Below are 17,190 nucleotides of genomic sequence, written 5' to 3'. Positions count from 1 at the left end.
GGTGCAGTGCAATGTGAACAAACCATAGATGGTCTATGCCTGAGTCGAGGTTACAGTCTCATGGAGTAAAAATTATAAGCACGCAGTAAATAAACATAAATAAAAATACTAAACATGCAATAAAAAAGCATACAATAAGTAAAATAATATGGTGATAAATAATACAAAGAAGCACGGTCTTGATGTGGAAAGTAATGAAGTAGGGGAGTGAGCTACTTTAGAAAAGCAGTTTGGAGGAGGTGACATGTAAGCTGAGAAGAGTGGAAAGAAGATAGGTGTGGCTGAAACTTCCTCATCAAACTGAGAGGTCAGCAGGAGTGCAGACCATTTAGGACCCACAAGGCCATAACAGAGATTTGGGGTTTATTCTGAGTGCCACGAAAGGAATTAAGTGAGTGAACGGCACCAAAAGATGCCTTTCAATTACTTAGCAAAGCCCATGACACATGGTAAGTAATAAATATTAACAATAGTGACCAGCCCTTCTTTTCTTTAGAACTTGTTATTCCTCTTTCACTATGGGATCGAGAAGAGTCTGACATTTTACTGAGGTTTTGCTCAAAATCTCAATTTACTTGTGTAGGTTGCTAAATTCTGAGATCTAGTGTTGCAAAGTTTCTCATGGGAGGGGACACTGAATAGGGAGGAATGGAATACTGATACTTAGAATTAAGACATATAATTGAATCCAGGTGAAACTGTCAATCTTGAACCCCCAAGTTATTCTGAGACTCCTTTGCAGGAGAACTAGTTTGCTCTCCTATAGCTGAGGAAACTAGTCTTTTTGTGCTTGAAATTTTGTGATTAACTCATCTGGGAAAGGCGCCTTGAAGGGGCTGCTCATGTTAACCCATTAAAACCACTCACTGTGGCTACTAAATACATAGCTAGGGTGAAATTTTAGCAAGCTCTGGTGGCAGGTACGCATTATAACCTAGGAGGACATCTCATACAAACCAAAATAATTGGAAGTCTCGGCCAGGCGCGGTGGCTCACACCTGTAATCCCAGCACTTTGGTAGGCCAAGGTGGGCAAATCACGAGGTCAAGAGATTGAGACCATCCTGGCCAACATGGTGAAACCCCATGTCAGCTAAAAATACAAAAATTAGCTGGGCATGGTGGTGGGTGCCTGTAGTCACAGCTGCTTGGGAGGCTTCACCAACATGGTGAAACCCCGTGTCTACTAAAAATAAAAAAATTAGCTGGGCATGGTGGTGGGCGCCTGTAGTCACAGCTGCTTGAACCCAGGAGGCAGAGGTTGCAGTGAGCTGAGATCGCCCCACTGCACTCCAGCCTGGCAACAGAGTGAGACTCTGTCTAAAAATAATGATAATTTAAAAAAGATTTAGAAGTCTCGCTAATATATAACCAATGTAAACTTTAGAAACGTGGGGGAGAGATTTCTAAGGGTGTTAGACAAAAAAAGGGAAAAATATAACACTAAATTAGGCAGAACTCACTAGTATATGTGCATTTGCATCAGATACCAGATGTAATATGTTAGCTTGTGCAGCTGGAGGCAGCTCTAATAGTTTACTTGGTTGAAATGTAGACTCAATAATGGCCTACATTTAATGATGTTCAGATGCTACAGTTTTCCTGGCAAGATGTGGATAAAGGACTCCAAAAGTTTTGGAATAATGACAATGTCAGAGTGGATTTATTGTGTATGGCCTACAAGCCTAATACTCAAATCTATTCCACAAAGAGGCCAAGCAGGCACATCCTGCACTAAGGCACTGAGGAATGTGTTAGTGAGAGATGCACTTGCTTAGTTTTGCTAAAAAATAAGATTTGCTATTGCTCTCTTTTGTAGGCCAGGTATGGCCATGGATGATACCAGCATTAAGATAAGCTCCCTTATTATATGAGGATAAGATTTCCAGATTATCAGAGGCCAAGTCACAGCACTTAAACTCAAAAGACAAGGTGGACACATGTACTTTTAAGGTCAGCAGGAATGTACCAGTCACCAGAATGCCTTGACCTGCAAGGGTCTTTGACTATGGCTAATTGACTATAGTATCATAGGAATGAAATAAACAGAAAGCCTACCAGAGAATTGATTAAGTTACATAACAGAATAAACTCTAGATCTGGTACCACAAATTTAGTTGGTCTAAATTTCAACCAACTGAGTAAACTATTAGAGCTGCCTCCAGCTGCACAAGCTAACATATTACATCTGGTGTCTGTTGCAAATGCACCTAATTTGACTTGCCACAAAAGAATCACAGCCGCTTACACAATTACTAGACATAATTCAATTCAAAAACAGTCCCTTGATTCAAGAGGAGTCCAGGTAACTTTGAGGAAGGATATTGTGGCATTCACATGAGTACGTTCCATAAATCTTCCTTTTAGCTTTCCCCTAAGGGACCTTCAGCCATTTAGCAGAGTGACTGTGCATTAGGAAGAAAAAGAATAACCAGTTCTTTGAGGGCATTACTAAACTCTGGCTCTGAATTTACACTAATTCTTGGGGACTCAAAATGTCACTTTGCCACACCAGTCAAAGTAGAGCTGTTTTGGGAGTCCCTGAGACCATTCCTCTCAGATTCAATGAATCGTGAGGAGATCGAACTCAGCGTATAGTCATACTTGTGGCTAAGATTTATTATGGTTAAAAGATACAAAGAAAAATCAGCGAAGCGATTTGCATGGTGTGAAATCTAAAGGAAAATAGGCACAGGACTCCAAGAGTCTTCTCCCAAATGGACTCACATGAGACATGATTAATTCCTCCAGCAATAAGTTGTGAAATACTGTCTACCAGAGAAGCTTAGAGACTTAGTGCCTGGGGTTTTAATTGTGGGATGGTTATATAGGTCCTTCTCTACTTAGCACCTATCAAAACTCCAGACTCCCTGGAGGAAAGCACATTTTTAGTATAAACCATATTGTTTGTACAAACAGTTTAGACACAGTGTACCACTCTTACAAGTTAGGATAGTGAGAACCCTACCAAAATCTGAGTTCCTAGATGCCAGCCAAGGGATAATACTTTAAGCAAAACTTGCAAAGAATAAGAGGCCTACTATGTTAACTCTTTCTTGCACAGAAGCTTAGAGTAGTCAGGTGATAGATGAAATCTTAAGTCTGATTCATAGTGGGCCTAGTTGATCAATGTGTTTCCTGAATTCCTGAATGTATATTTGAAATAGAATATTTGACAACTGACAGTATTCATCAATTAGCTCTCTGACCCATGGGTGATCTCCTTTATGGTAGAAAAGACTGAGTGGAAATACCTAGAACTTTCTTACCAAGATAGTAAAACAGAAGAAATACTTCATTCCTGGGAGAATTAAAGAGATTAAGTCACTGTAAAAGGCTTAAAAGAAGTAAAGGTGGTCGTTTCTGTCACATCGCCATTTAACCCTAATCTGCTTGGCCTGTGAGGAGGGTGGATCATGGAGAGTAACTGTGCACCATCATAAACATGATCAGGCGTGACACCAACTGTGGCTGGTATCCCACATGTACTTTTGCTGGAAGAAACCAGCATGGTCCCTGGTACATGATAAACAGCTACCATCCTGGCTAATGATTTTTGCTTGTTTGTTTTTGGTCCATACTAATTTGTAAGGACAAATTAAACAAAAGCAATTTGCTTTTAGTGTACAGCATCAGCAGTACATACTCACAGTATTGCCTCAGGGATATGTCAGTTCTTCTGCCTTTTGCTGTAATAAAATAGTTCACAGAAACTTCCATTATCTTGGCATTCTATATAACATCCTATATATCCAGTACATGTACAACTTGATACTGATTGAATCAGATATGCAGGATATTAGTACTTTAAGCATCTGAGTAAGTTATATGCAAACTAGAGGATGGGAGATAAACCCCACAAAAATTCTTGGCTCTCTACTTTGAAGCTTCTGATGATTGAAAGGTCTGAAGCATGTACACATATTTTCTGCAGAGAGAAAGACAGATTACTGCATCTCTTACCACCTACCATGAAAGAAGAGGCACCATGTTTGGCAGGCCCTTTTGGGTGTTGGGGGCAACGTATATCACATAGGAGTGTGCTACTTCAAGCAAACTAGATACATCACCTGTAAGTCTACCGTTTTCAAATGGCGAACAAAGAGAAGGCTCTGCAGCAAGTTCAGGTGACAGTACAAGATACTCTGTTGATAGGGCTTTGTAATTCTACATATTCGGTGATTCTCATAATATCTGTGGCAAGTAGGGATGCTGCCTGGTGCTTTTGACAAGCTCCAGTAGTATAATTACAGCACAGAGCTCTAAGACATTGGAACAAATATATTCCCGCTTTAGTGGAAGTATATTCTTCTTTTGAAGCTTCTAGAATGTTCCTGGGCTCTGGGGAAGACTGCACAATTAACTGTAAGGCATGGGGTGGCCGTGCGGCCTGAGTTTTCCATCATGAACCGGGTGTTCTCTAACCCACTGTGTTAGTTTCCTATAGCTGCTGTAACAAATTACCACAAACTTCTTGGTTGAAAACAATAGAAATTTATTCTCTCACAGTATTGGCAGCCAGGGGCCTGAAATCAGTATTACTCAAAGAAAATTAAGGTGTCAGTAGGGCCTTCTGGGGGCTGTAGGGGAGAATCTACTTCTTGTCTTTTCCATCTTCTTGTGACTGTCAACATTCCTTGACTTGAAACTCCATCACGAGGGGCGGAGCAAGATGGCCGAATAGGAGCAGCTCCAGTCTCCAACTCCCAGCGCGAGCGACACAGAAGACCGGTGATTTCTGCGTTTTCAACTGAGGTACTGGGGTCATCTCGCTAGGGAGTGCCGGACAATCGGTGCTGGTCAGCTGCTGCAGCCTGACCAGCGTGAGCTGAAGCAGGGCGAGGCATCGCCTCACCTGGAAGCGCAAGGGGAAGGAATCCCTTTTCCTAGCCAGGGGAACTGAGACACACAACACCTGGAAAATCGGGTAACTCCCACCCCAATACTGCGCTTTAAGGAAACAGGCACACCAGGAGAATATATCCCACACCTGGCCGGGAGGGTCCCACGCCCACGGAGCCTCCCTCACTGCTAACACAGCCGTCTGCGGCGATCTATCCGCAAGGCAGCAGCGAGGCTGGGGGAGGGGCGCCCGCCATTGCTGAGGCTTAAGTAGGTAAACAAAGCCGCTGGGAAGCTCGAACTGGGTGGAGCTCACAGCAGCTCAAGGAAGCCTGCCTGTCTCTGTAGACTCTACCGCTGCGGACAGCGCACAGCTGCAGCCCATTAGGGGAAAGAGCGGGGGCGGTGCAGACGCGAACGACTCTGTCTGACAGCTTTGGGGAGAGCCGTGGATCTCCTAACGCGGAGGTTGAGATCCGAGAACGGACAGACTGCCTGCTCAGGTGGGTCCCTGACCCCTGAGTAGCCTAGCTGGGAGACATCCCCCACTAGGGGCAGTCTGACACCCCACACCTCACAGGGTGGCGTCACCCCTGAGAGGAAACTTCCAAAGAAAGAATCAGACAGGTACACTCGCTGTTCAGCAATATTCTATCTTCGGCAACCTCTGCTGCTGATACCCAGGCAAACAGGTCTGGAGTGGACCTCAAGCAATCTCCAACAGACCAACAGACAGTCCTTCTGACTGTCAGACGGAAAACTATCAAACAGGAAGGACACCTATACCAAAACCCCATCCGTACGTCACCATCATCAAAGTCCAGAGACAGATAAAACCACAAAGATGGGGAAGAAGCAGGGCAGAAAAGCTGGAAATTCAAAAAATAAGAGCGCATCTCCCCCTGCAAAGGAGCGCAGCCCATCGCCAGCAACGGATCAAAGCTGGTCAGAGAATGACTTTGACGAGATGAGAGAAGAAGGCTTCACTCCATCAAACCTCTCAGAGCTAAAGGAGGAATTACGTACCCAGCGCAAAGAAACTAAAAATCTTGAAAAAAAAGTGGAAGAATTGACAGCTAGATTAATTAATGCAGAGAAGATCATAAACGAAATGACAGAGATGAAAACCATGACACGAGAAATACGTGACAAATGCACAAGCTTCAGTAACCGACTCGATCAACTGGAAGAAAGAGTATCAGCGATTGAGGATCAAATGAATGAAATGAAGCGAGAAGAGAAACCAAAAGAAAAAAGAAGAAAAAGAAATGAACAAAGCCTGCAAGAAGTATGGGATTATGTAAAAAGACCAAATCTACGTCTGATTGGGGTGCCTGAAAGTGAGGGGGAAAATGGAACCAAGTTGGAAAACACTCTTCAGGATATCATCCAGGAGAACTTCCCCAACCTAGTAGGGCAGGCCAACATTCAAATTCAGGAAATACAGAGAACGCCACAAAGATACTCCTCCAGAAGAGCAACTCCAAGACACATAATTGCCAGATTCACCAAAGTTGAAATGAAGGAAAAAATCTTAAGGGCAGCCAGAGAGAAAGGTCGGGTTACCCACAAAGGGAAGCCCATCAGAATAACAGCAGACCTCTCGGCAGAAACTCTACAAGCCAGAAGAGAGTGGGGGCCAATATTCAACGTTCTTAAAGAAAAGAATTTTCAACCCAGAATTTCATATCCAGCCAAACTAAGCTTCATCAGTGAAGGAGAAATAAAATCCTTTACAGATAAGCAAATGCTTAGAGATTTTGTCACCACCAGGCCTGCCTTACAAGAGACCCTGAAGGAAGCCCTAAACATGGAAAGGAACAAGCGGTACCAGCCATTGCAAAAACATGCCAAAATGTAAAGACCATCGAGGCTAGGAAGAAACTGCATCAACTAACGAGCAAAATAACCAGTTAATATCATAATGACAGGATCAAGTTCACACATAACAATATTAACCTTAAATGTCAATGGACTAAATGCTCCAATTAAAAGACACAGACTGGCAAACTGGATCAAGAGTCAAGACCCATCAGTCTGCTGTATTCAGGAGACCCATCTCACATGCAGAGACATACATAGGCTCAAAATAAAGGGATGGAGGAAGATCTACCAAGCAAATGGAGAACAAAAAAAAGCAGGGGTTGCAATCCTAGTCTCTGATAAAACAGACTTTAAACCATCAAAGATCAAAAGAGACAAAGAAGGCCATTACATAATGGTAAAGGGATCAATTCAACAGGAAGAGCTAACTCTCCTAAATATCTATGCACCCAATACAGGAGCACCCAGATTCATAAAGCAAGTCCTTAGAGACCTACAAAGAGACTTAGACTCCCATACAATAATAATGGGAGACTTCAACACTCCACTGTCAACATTAGACAGATCAACGAGACAGAAAGTTAACAAGGATATCCAGGAATTGAACTCATCTCTGCACCAAGCGGACCTAATAGACATCTATAGAACTCTCCACCCCAAATCAACAGAATATACATTCTTCTCAGCACCACATCGCACTTATTCCAAAATTGACCACATAATTGGAAGTAAAGCACTCCTCAGCAAATGTACAAGAACAGAAATTATAACAAACTGTCTCTCAGACCACAGTGCAATCAAACTAGAACTCAGGACTAAGAAACTCAATCCAACCGCTCAACTACATGGAAACTGAACAACCTGCTCCTGAATGACTACTGGGTACATAACGAAATGAAAGCAGAAATAAAGATGTTCTTTGAAACCAATGAGAACAAAGATACAACATACCAGAATCTCTGGGACACATTTAAAGCAGTGTGTAGAGGGAAATTTATAGCACTAAATGCCCACAAGAGAAAGCAGGAGAGATCTAAAATTGACACTCTAACATCACAATTAAAAGAACTAGAGAGGCAAGAGCAAACACATTCAAAAGCTAGCAGAAGGCAAGAAATAACTAAGATCAGAGCAGAACTGAAGGAGATAGAGACACAAAAAACCCTCCAAAAAATCAATGAATCCAGGAGTTGGTTTTTTGAAAAGATCAACAAAATTGACAGACCGCTAGCTAGACTAATAAAGAAGAAAAGAGAGAGGAATCAAATAGACGCAATAAAAAATGATAAAGGGGATATCACCACCGACCCCACAGAAATACAAACTACCATCAGAGAATACTATAAACACCTCTACGCAAATCAACTAGAAAATCTAGAAGAAATGGATAATTTCCTGGACACTTACACTCTCCCAAGACTAAACCAGGAAGAAGTTGAATCCCTGAATAGACCAATAGCAGGCTCTGAAATTGAGGCAACAATTAATAGCCTACCCACCAAAAAAGTCCAGGACCAGATGGATTCACAGCTGAATTCTACCAGAGGTACAAGGTGGAGCTGGTACCATTCCTTCTGAAACTATTTCAATCAATAGAAAAAGAGGGAATCCTCCCTAACTCTTTTTATGAGGCCAACATCATCCTGATACCAAAGCCTGGCAGAGACACAACAAAAAGAGAGAATTTTAGACCAATATCCCTGATGAACATCGATGCAAAAATCCTCAATAAAATACTGGCAAACCGGATTCAGCAGCACATCAAAAAGCTTATCCACCATGATCAAGTGGGCTTCATCCCTGGGATGCAAGGCTGGTTCAACATTCGCAAATCAATAAACGTAATCCAGCATATAAACAGAACCAAAGACAAGAACCACATGATTATCTCAATAGATGCAGAAAAGGCTTTTGACAAAATTCAACAGCCCTTTATGCTAAAAACGCTCAATAAATTTGGTATTGATGGAACGTACCTCAAAATAATAAGAGCTATTTATGACAAACCCACAGCTAATATCATACTGAATGGGCAAAAACTGGAAAAATTCCCTTTGAAAACTGGCACAAGACAGGGATGCCCTCTCTCACCACTCCTATTCAACATAGTGTTGGAAGTTCTGGCTAGGGCAATCAGGCAAGAGAAAGAAATCAAGGGTATCCAGTTAGGAAAAGAAGAAGTCAAATTGTCCCTGTTTGCAGATGACATGATTGTATATTTAGAAAACCCCATTGTCTCAGCCCGAAATCTGCTTAAGCTGATAAGCAACTTCAGCAAAGTCTCAGGATACAAAATTAATGTGCAAAAATCACAAGCATTCTTATACACCAGTAACAGACAAGCAGAGAGCCAAATCAGGAATGAACTTCCATTCACAATTGCTTCAAAGAGAATCAAATACCTAGGAATCCAGCTTACAAGGGATGTAAAGGACCTCTTCAAGGAGAACTACAAACCACTGCTCAGTGAAATCAAAGAGGACACAAACAAATGGAAGAACATACCATGCTCATGGATAGGAAGAATCAATATCGTGAAAATGGCCATACTGCCCAAGGTGATTTATAGATTCAATGCCATCCCCATCAAGCTACCAATGACTTTCTTCACAGAACTGGAAAAAACGGCTTTAAAGTTCATATGGAACCAAAAAAGAGCCCGCATTGCCAAGACAATCCTAAGTCAAAAGGACAAAGCTGGAGGCGTCACGCTACCTGACTTCAAACTATACTACAAGGCTACAGTAACCAAAACAGCATGGTACTGGTACCACAACAGAGATATAGACCAATGGAACAGAACAGAGTCCTCAGAAATAATACCACACATCTACAGCCATCTGATCTTTGACAAACCTGAGAGAAACAAGAAATGGGGAAAGGATTCCCTATTTAATAAATGGTGCTGGGAAAATTGGCTAGCCATAAGTAGAAAGCTGAAACTGGATCCTTTCCTTACCCCTTATACGAAAATTAATTCAAGATGGATTAGAGACTTAAATGTTAGACCTAATACCATAAAAACCCTAGAAGAAAATCTAGGTAGTACCATTCAGGACATAGGCATGGGCAAGGACTTCATGTCTAAAACACCAAAAGCAACGGCAGCAAAAGCAAAAATTGACACATGGGATCTAATTAAACTAAAGAGCTTTTGCACAGCCAAAGAAACTACCATCAGAGTGAACAGGCAACCTACAGAATGGGAAAAAATTTTTGCAACCTACTCATCTGACAAAGGGCTAATATCCAGAATCTACCAAGAACTCAAACAAATATACAAGAAAAAAGCAAACAACCCCATCAAAAAGTGGGGAAAGGATATGAACAGACATTTCTCAAAAGAAGACATCCATACAGCCAACAGACACATGAAAAAATGCTCATCATCACTGGCCATCAGAGAAATGCAAATCAAAACCACAATGAGATACCATCTCACACCAGTTAGAATGGCAATCATTAAGAAGTCAGGAAACAACAGGTGTTGGAGAGGATGTGGAGAAATAGGAACACTTTTACACTGTTGGTGGGATTGTAAACTAGTTCAACCATTATGGAAAACAGTATGGCGATTCCTCAAGGATCTAGAACTAGATGTACCATATGACCCAGCCATCCCACTACTGGGTATATACCCAAAGGATTATAAATTACTCTACTACAAAGACACATGCACACGTTTGTTTATTGCGGCACTATTCACAATAGCAAAGACTTGGAATCAACCCAAATGTCCATCTGTGACAGACTGGATTAAGAAAATGTGGCACATATACACCATGGAATACTATGCAGCCATCAAAAAGGATGAGTTTGCGTCCTTTGTAGGGACATGGATGCAGCTGGAAACCATCATTCTCAGCAAACTATCACAAGAAGAGAAAACCAAACACCGCATGTTCTCACTCATAGGTGGGAACTGAACAATGAGATCACTTGGACTCGGGAAGGGGAACATCACACACTGGGGCCTATCATGGGGAGGGGGGAGGAGGGAGGGATTGCATTGGGGAGTTATACATGATATAAACGTCATGCACATGTACCCTAGAACTTAAAGTATAATAAAAAAAAAAAAAAAAAAAAAAAAAAGAAACTCCATCACTTTAATCTTGAGGGCTAGCATTTTTAAATCTCTCTCTGCTTTGCCTTCCCATTGCCTTCTCTTTGTATGTGTGCCAAATCTCCCTCTGTCTCTCTCTTTTAGGGATACATATAATTGCATTTAGGGCCCATCTGGATTATCCAAAATAATCTCCCCATTTCTTGATCCTTAATCACATCTGAAAATAATCTTTGGCGTTTGCCATACAATCAAACACTTACAGGTTCTAGGGATTAGAACATAAACATTTTTTGAGAGGCCACTTTTCAGCCTTTCACACCCACCTAGACATAAGTTTGTATGTGTGCGTCATCAAATGGAAGTTCAAATTGGGGCCATTTCAGAATGTGTAAGTAAGTTGCAAAAAAGGTTGTATGTGTGCATCATCAAATGGAAGTTCAAATTGGGGCCATTTCAGAATGTATGAGTAAGTTGCAAAACCCTGTGGCTTGACTCAGAGTCCTTCAACAATAACACCTGTTGCATTGTCTCCTCTTCATTCATATCCCTGGCCTCCTGGGAAGTTCCTTACAACCAGCTGCCTGAGAAAGAAAAAAAGTTGAGCTGATTTACAAATAGGTCTGCATGATATCCTGGTGCCACCTGAGAGTGGACAGCTATAGTACTATAGCACTCTACTGGGTGACTTTAAGGATAGTGGTAAAGGAGAATATTCCCATTGGTTGAAACTTCAAGTGCCACTGTGTTGTCCACTTTGCCTGTAGTGAGAGATAGCCAAAAATAAAGTACACTATTCACAGGCAGTTTCTTATAGATTGGGTGGAACAGAATAGTGGCAAGGAAGTTTGGATAAGATGTGGATGGATGTCTCAAAAGGAACACAGAATGGAGAAGATATTTTTGTCTTATGTAAATGCCCACCAACGGGTTTCTACTGCAGAGGAGACATAATGATCAGGTGAACAAAACGATATGCTCTTTGGTTACCATCCTCACAGTGCTTCTTCACCATCCTTCACAGTGCTTGAATAAAGTAGCTGTGGTAGCAAAAATAGAGGCTATCCATGGGCTTAATGACATGGCCTTATCCTTACCTATTCTATTTCTGAATGTTTAATCTGCCAACCACAAAGACCAACACTGACTCCCTGCTGTGCTCCTATTTCCGGCACTATTTCCTGGAGGAGATGAATTAGCAACCTGATGAAAAGTTGATTATATCAGACCTCTTCCATTGTGGAAGGTGCAGAGAGTCATTCTCAGTGGAATAAACAGATATTCCAGGTTTGGATTTGCCTACTCTGTTCATAATGCTTGTAGCATCACCACCATCTATAGCCTCATGATGGGAATTTACACAGCATTGTATCTGCTCAGTGCACTCATGTTACTGCAAAGAAGGTCAGTGGGCTCAAACTTACTGGATTATAACATTCCTCATTACCTAGAAGAGACTGGCCTAATTGAATGGAGAAATGGCTTACATAAGTGTTAGTATGGTGCCAGTTGGATATAACACCCTAAAAAGATGGAGCTTTGTTGTAAAGTGTGTAGTATATGCTTCAAATCAGAGACCCATTTATAGTGCTGCCACCCCCAAAGCTAGAATATATAGGTTTGGGAATTAAGGCGTAGAAGTGGTTGTGGCTGCTTTCACTGTTACGCCTAATAGTTTACTGACAGAATAATTGCTTCCCAACTTGACAATATTCAGTTTTACTAGTTCTGAGATCTTAAATCACAGGGTGGCTGGCAATTTTTCTACCAGGAGGTATAGCAAAGGTTCTATCAAGTAAGAAGATGAGACTACCACCTGGAGATTTTGGCTTCTTCGTGCCACTAAACCATCAGGAAGAAAGGGGGGTTCATCTTCTGGATGGAGTAATTGATTCTGATTACCAAGGATAAATTAAGTTAATGCAACATAACAAGAGCAAGAAAGACTATAACTGGAAATCTACAAAAACATACAAACAAAAAAGGCAAAGTGATTAAAGAATAATGTACTTCATGAACAAAAGTTTTTTCTTTATCATTGTATGCCATAAAAATGCCGACCAGCTAATATTTTGACTGAGAACCAGTGGCATATGAAATACATCGCAAAAGAAAGAAACTATAGGTGTCAAATAAGATGTCATGCCCAATTAGAGAAGTGAAGATTGTAAAAGCTTTGCATATTTTCTGTTTATTATACATACATGCTTATTTGTATATGCTAACAGTTTTCTTCTTCTGTCTCTTTTCAAGTATAATTTTATATACAAGTGTGGGAGCTTAACTTCACAATTGGGTCTTTAGTTAATAGAATATTCAGTGAGACTGTAACTAAATTTGAGGAGTCATTGATATAGCCAACGATGTTGAGATGTCTTGTATTTGCTGTTTTATTTAGGTTTTATTTGTTGTTCTTGTTTGGTGGAAACAGAGTTGTTTTATTTGATGTTGTTGGGTGGAAACAGAGTTGTTGTTTTAAGGAAGTTGAAAAGTGAGTAGAAGGATGTATTTGGAAGCTGAGTAGCCAAAGTGTGTACTATGCCAGTTATCAATGTATTGCTCTCAGCTCCACATATAGCCAACGTTGCCCTCCTTTGTGATACTGGAGCCGGATTCCGTAAACATTTCTCTTTTACTAGATCACATGATGTTAAGCTTTGTCAGCAGATGGTGCTGAGGGACACTGCGTGAGGAAGGGGCTCCTCTTCCAGCTTTGTTTGTCTTTCTCTCTTTTTGCTCTTGTGAACAGTGGCAACCAGTAGAGTGCAGGACACTTAGTGGCCCCTAGTCCTCAGCACGTTTTGGGGGTGCCCATGCAGGCAGCCAAGTTGCATTGGCAACCCAGCTGGTTTCCGAGTGAACCTCCCAAGTGCGCCAGCAAGTGGCTTCCAAAGCCATTTCCATGGGCATCTCTGCTAGTGGCTTCCCAGTGAGTTTCATCAGTGCCCCAGCTGAGTGCAATAGGGGGCAAGAGAAAGATATAAAAGACATTTATATTTGAAAGAAAGAAGTAAAATGGCCTTATTCACAGACCACCTGGTCATCTATGTAGGAAATTCTAAGGAATTCAGCAAAAACAGCTATAAAATCTAATAAAGTGAGTTGGGTAAGGTTGTAAAGTATGAGATCAAGAGATAAGATTATTTATATGGGCTATTAGACATTGGAGTTTATAAACAAAACCATTTTTAATACACTAAATATGAATATTAATATAAATAAATTTGGCCAAAAAATTTGCAGAGACAGTCCTTCTTTTGAACTCCTGCACTTCATGGTGGATGCACCAAGATGGTAAAGTTCTGACAATTATTTTCATCATTTATCAGAGATAATTTTCCAGCTGTTGACTTGGAAAGATGAGGTAATATCTCCTTTCTGGTCAAGGAAAATGCTTACTTACTGCTTACAAAAGGGATGAATACCCTAAGCTCAGTGTTCCTCAATTGTGATGTATGGCATTCATATGGGTCCACCGCTGACATGGTTTGGATCTGCGTCCCCAGCAAATCTCGTGACGAATTATAATCCCCAATTTTGGAGGTGGGGCCTGGTAGGAGGTTATTGGATCATGGGAGTGGTTTCTCGTGAATGGTTTAGCCCCGTCCTCTTGGTGCTGTTCTCGTGATAGTGAGTTAGTAAGGGAGTTCTTGTGAGATCTGGTTGTTTAAAAGTGTGCAGCGCCTCCCCTTCACTCTCTCTTGCTCCTGCTCCTGCCATGTGAGATGCCTAGCTCCTCCTTTGCCTTCCACCATGATTGTAAGTTTTCTGAGGCCTCTCAAGAAGCCAAGCAGATGCCAGCATCATGCTTCCTCTACAGTCTGTGAAACCGTGAGCCAATTAAACCTCTTTTCTTTATGAATTACCCAGTCTCAGTTATTTCCTTATAGCAATGCAAGAATGGACTAATACAACCTCCATGGGATGTAGAGGCACGGAAAACTCATGCATATATGCTGATGTTTATGCTGCTTGCTGTGTCATGAATAGTAAAATCCTTTGTCACTGATCCAGTAGTCTTATGTCTTCTGCTGGCATTCATGAAATTGTAGTAGGCTAACTTAGTTCTTATATGGGGTGAATGGGGTGAGATAAAATCAAAGACCCAATAGAGACTTATACACTGAAAAACATTGTTCAGAAATAAGAAAGAAATTCAAAATAAATGAAGAAATATAACATGATTGTGAACCGGGAGACTAGATATTATTAAGATAACCATTCTCATTTATGGTATACGGCATGTAACTATGTGCCATTTTATTTGTTAAAGAGCAAAATACTGTGGCAAGAATTGGTGGGAATATGAACTGATACGTTTTGGCTTTGTGTCCCCACGTAAATCTCATCTTCAACTGCAGTTCCCATAATCCCCATGTGTGGTGGGAGGGACCCAGTGGGATGTAATTGAATCATGGAGGTGGTTACCTCCATGCTGTTCTTGTGATAGTGAGTGAGTTCTTAGGAGAACTGATGGTTTTATAAGGGGCTTTTCCCCCTTTTGCTCAGTACTTCTCCTTACTGCTGTACCCCGTGAAGAAGGACATGTTTACTTCCCCTTCCACCATGATTTAAGTTTCCTGAGACCTCCTCAGAAATGCTGAACTGTGAGTCAATTAAACCTCTTTTCTTTAAAAATTACCCAGTCTCGGGTATGTCTTTATTAGCAGTATGAGAAAGGACTAATACCTGGACCAATAATGCTGGTGGGAATGTGCAATAGCATAATTATTTTTAAAAAGAGCTTAGGAATGTCTTAAAGAGTTCAAAGTTAAACACACACCCACCATGTGACCCAACTATTACACTCTGAGATATTTACCCAAAAGATAGGAGAACATATATGTAAACAAGCTGTTATATACAGATACCCATACAAGCCTTATTTGTAATAACCCTACCATGGAAAATCCAAATATCCATCGACAGGTGAATGGATAAGCAATTGTGGTATAGCCATACAATTCAGTACAATTTAGCGATAAAAGCAATGACCTCTCAATTTCTATAACAATGTGGATGAATCTCAACAAAGTTATGCTGAGTGAAGAAGTCAAATGAGGAACACATGCTGTATGATTCCATTCATATAAAAATTGTAGAGGGCTTCTGGTATCTGTTCCAACACATAAAGAACTTGGGAAGTTGCCACTTCCATTATTAAAACAAACAAACAAACAAACAAACATAAAAAGATAGATAAACTGAAAACCAACAACTTTTCAGAGATGCCTATGAGAATTGGGGATCACAGGGCAAGCCGTTGGAAATCTGGAATCTCTCTGCCTGGAAATCTGAAGAGACAGACCAGCATATAGAATTACAGTCACGATCAGCTTACTGCGAGCAGAAGCTGCTGGGACTAGTAACTAGTAGGATGACTTCAGGGGTAATTTTGATGAGTTACTTGACCTAAATGTGATAGGCATGAGAGTTAGAAACTCTTGGAGAGTTAGTTTTAGGGATATCCCTACAATTTAATGGAGTTACCTACAGAAGATCCACCAGGTTCTTATGTTGAAGATCTGAGAAAAATTCCTTCAGGTTCCCAGGAGAAGGAAAAGAAAAATAAGCATTCCAGGGGAAAATTAACCTTATTGAAATACACCAAGAACATTCTCTGTAACAAAGGTGAACCATATAAGGGAAACTCCTAGCCAGACTCTTACGTTACCTGAAAAAGGGAAACTTGGTAACTCAAGTCTCCTCTATCTTTGTTTCATATGAAGGAAGAAAAAAAGCTGAAAATGTTTTAAAAGGTTAAACCCCAGACACTCAAGCCCACTAAAACACTGAAATTTAATCATAAGATTATAGAACCTTTCCCCTACCCAGCACCTTACAAAGGTATTAACAAGGTTCCAGCACAATAACAGTGAATTAAAATCGAGATGCAAGACACAGACGCTAATTAAGAAGTTTCTAGGGAAACCCAAATGCAAGAGGGGAGAAAACAAAAAACAAGGAACTAGAAGAAATTGAAGTTTCTGGAACCTCCAATTTTGAAAATGTTAAACACAGCCTGGCTCCTAGCCAGATTAATATGAAACCTCATACAAAAAGCCTGGTTACCTGAGATCCTATGACTCAAGACATCACGTCTGGCTTTCAACAACAAAACATTTACAATGTATGCTAAAAGACAAGAGAAAAAAAAATCTGAAGAGACAAAGCAAACATTAGGACTAGACTCAGATATGACACAGGTCTTAGAATTATTAGACATGGAATTTAAAATAACTATGCCTATTATGTTAAGGGCTTTAATGGAAAAGTAAGCAACATATAAGAATGGAGGCATAATGTAAGTAGAGAGATGAAAACTTTAAGAAAGAATCAAAAGAAAATTGTAGAAATCAAGAACACGATAACAGAAATGAAAATTGCTTTTGATGGGCTTATCAGTAGATTGGATTCAGCCAGGGAAACAATCATTGAGCTTGAAGTTAGGTCAATAGA

At 40.8% G+C, this 17,190-nt stretch overlaps 1 protein-coding gene across 2 annotated transcripts in view; it reads left to right on the top strand.

The window, feature by feature from the left end:
• The window catches only part of TMEM182 (transmembrane protein 182), a 375,574-nt gene that overhangs the window by 424 nt on the left and 357,960 nt on the right, over window positions 1–17,190 (top strand). The gene's annotated exons all lie outside the window — the stretch shown is intronic.

This window comes from Trachypithecus francoisi, unplaced genomic scaffold (assembly GCF_009764315.1).
Source record: "Trachypithecus francoisi isolate TF-2019V2 unplaced genomic scaffold, Tfra_2.0 Lachesis_group17, whole genome shotgun sequence".
Classification (NCBI taxonomy): Eukaryota; Metazoa; Chordata; class Mammalia; order Primates; family Cercopithecidae; genus Trachypithecus; species Trachypithecus francoisi.
This window is presented reverse-complemented; position numbering and strand designations above follow the sequence as displayed.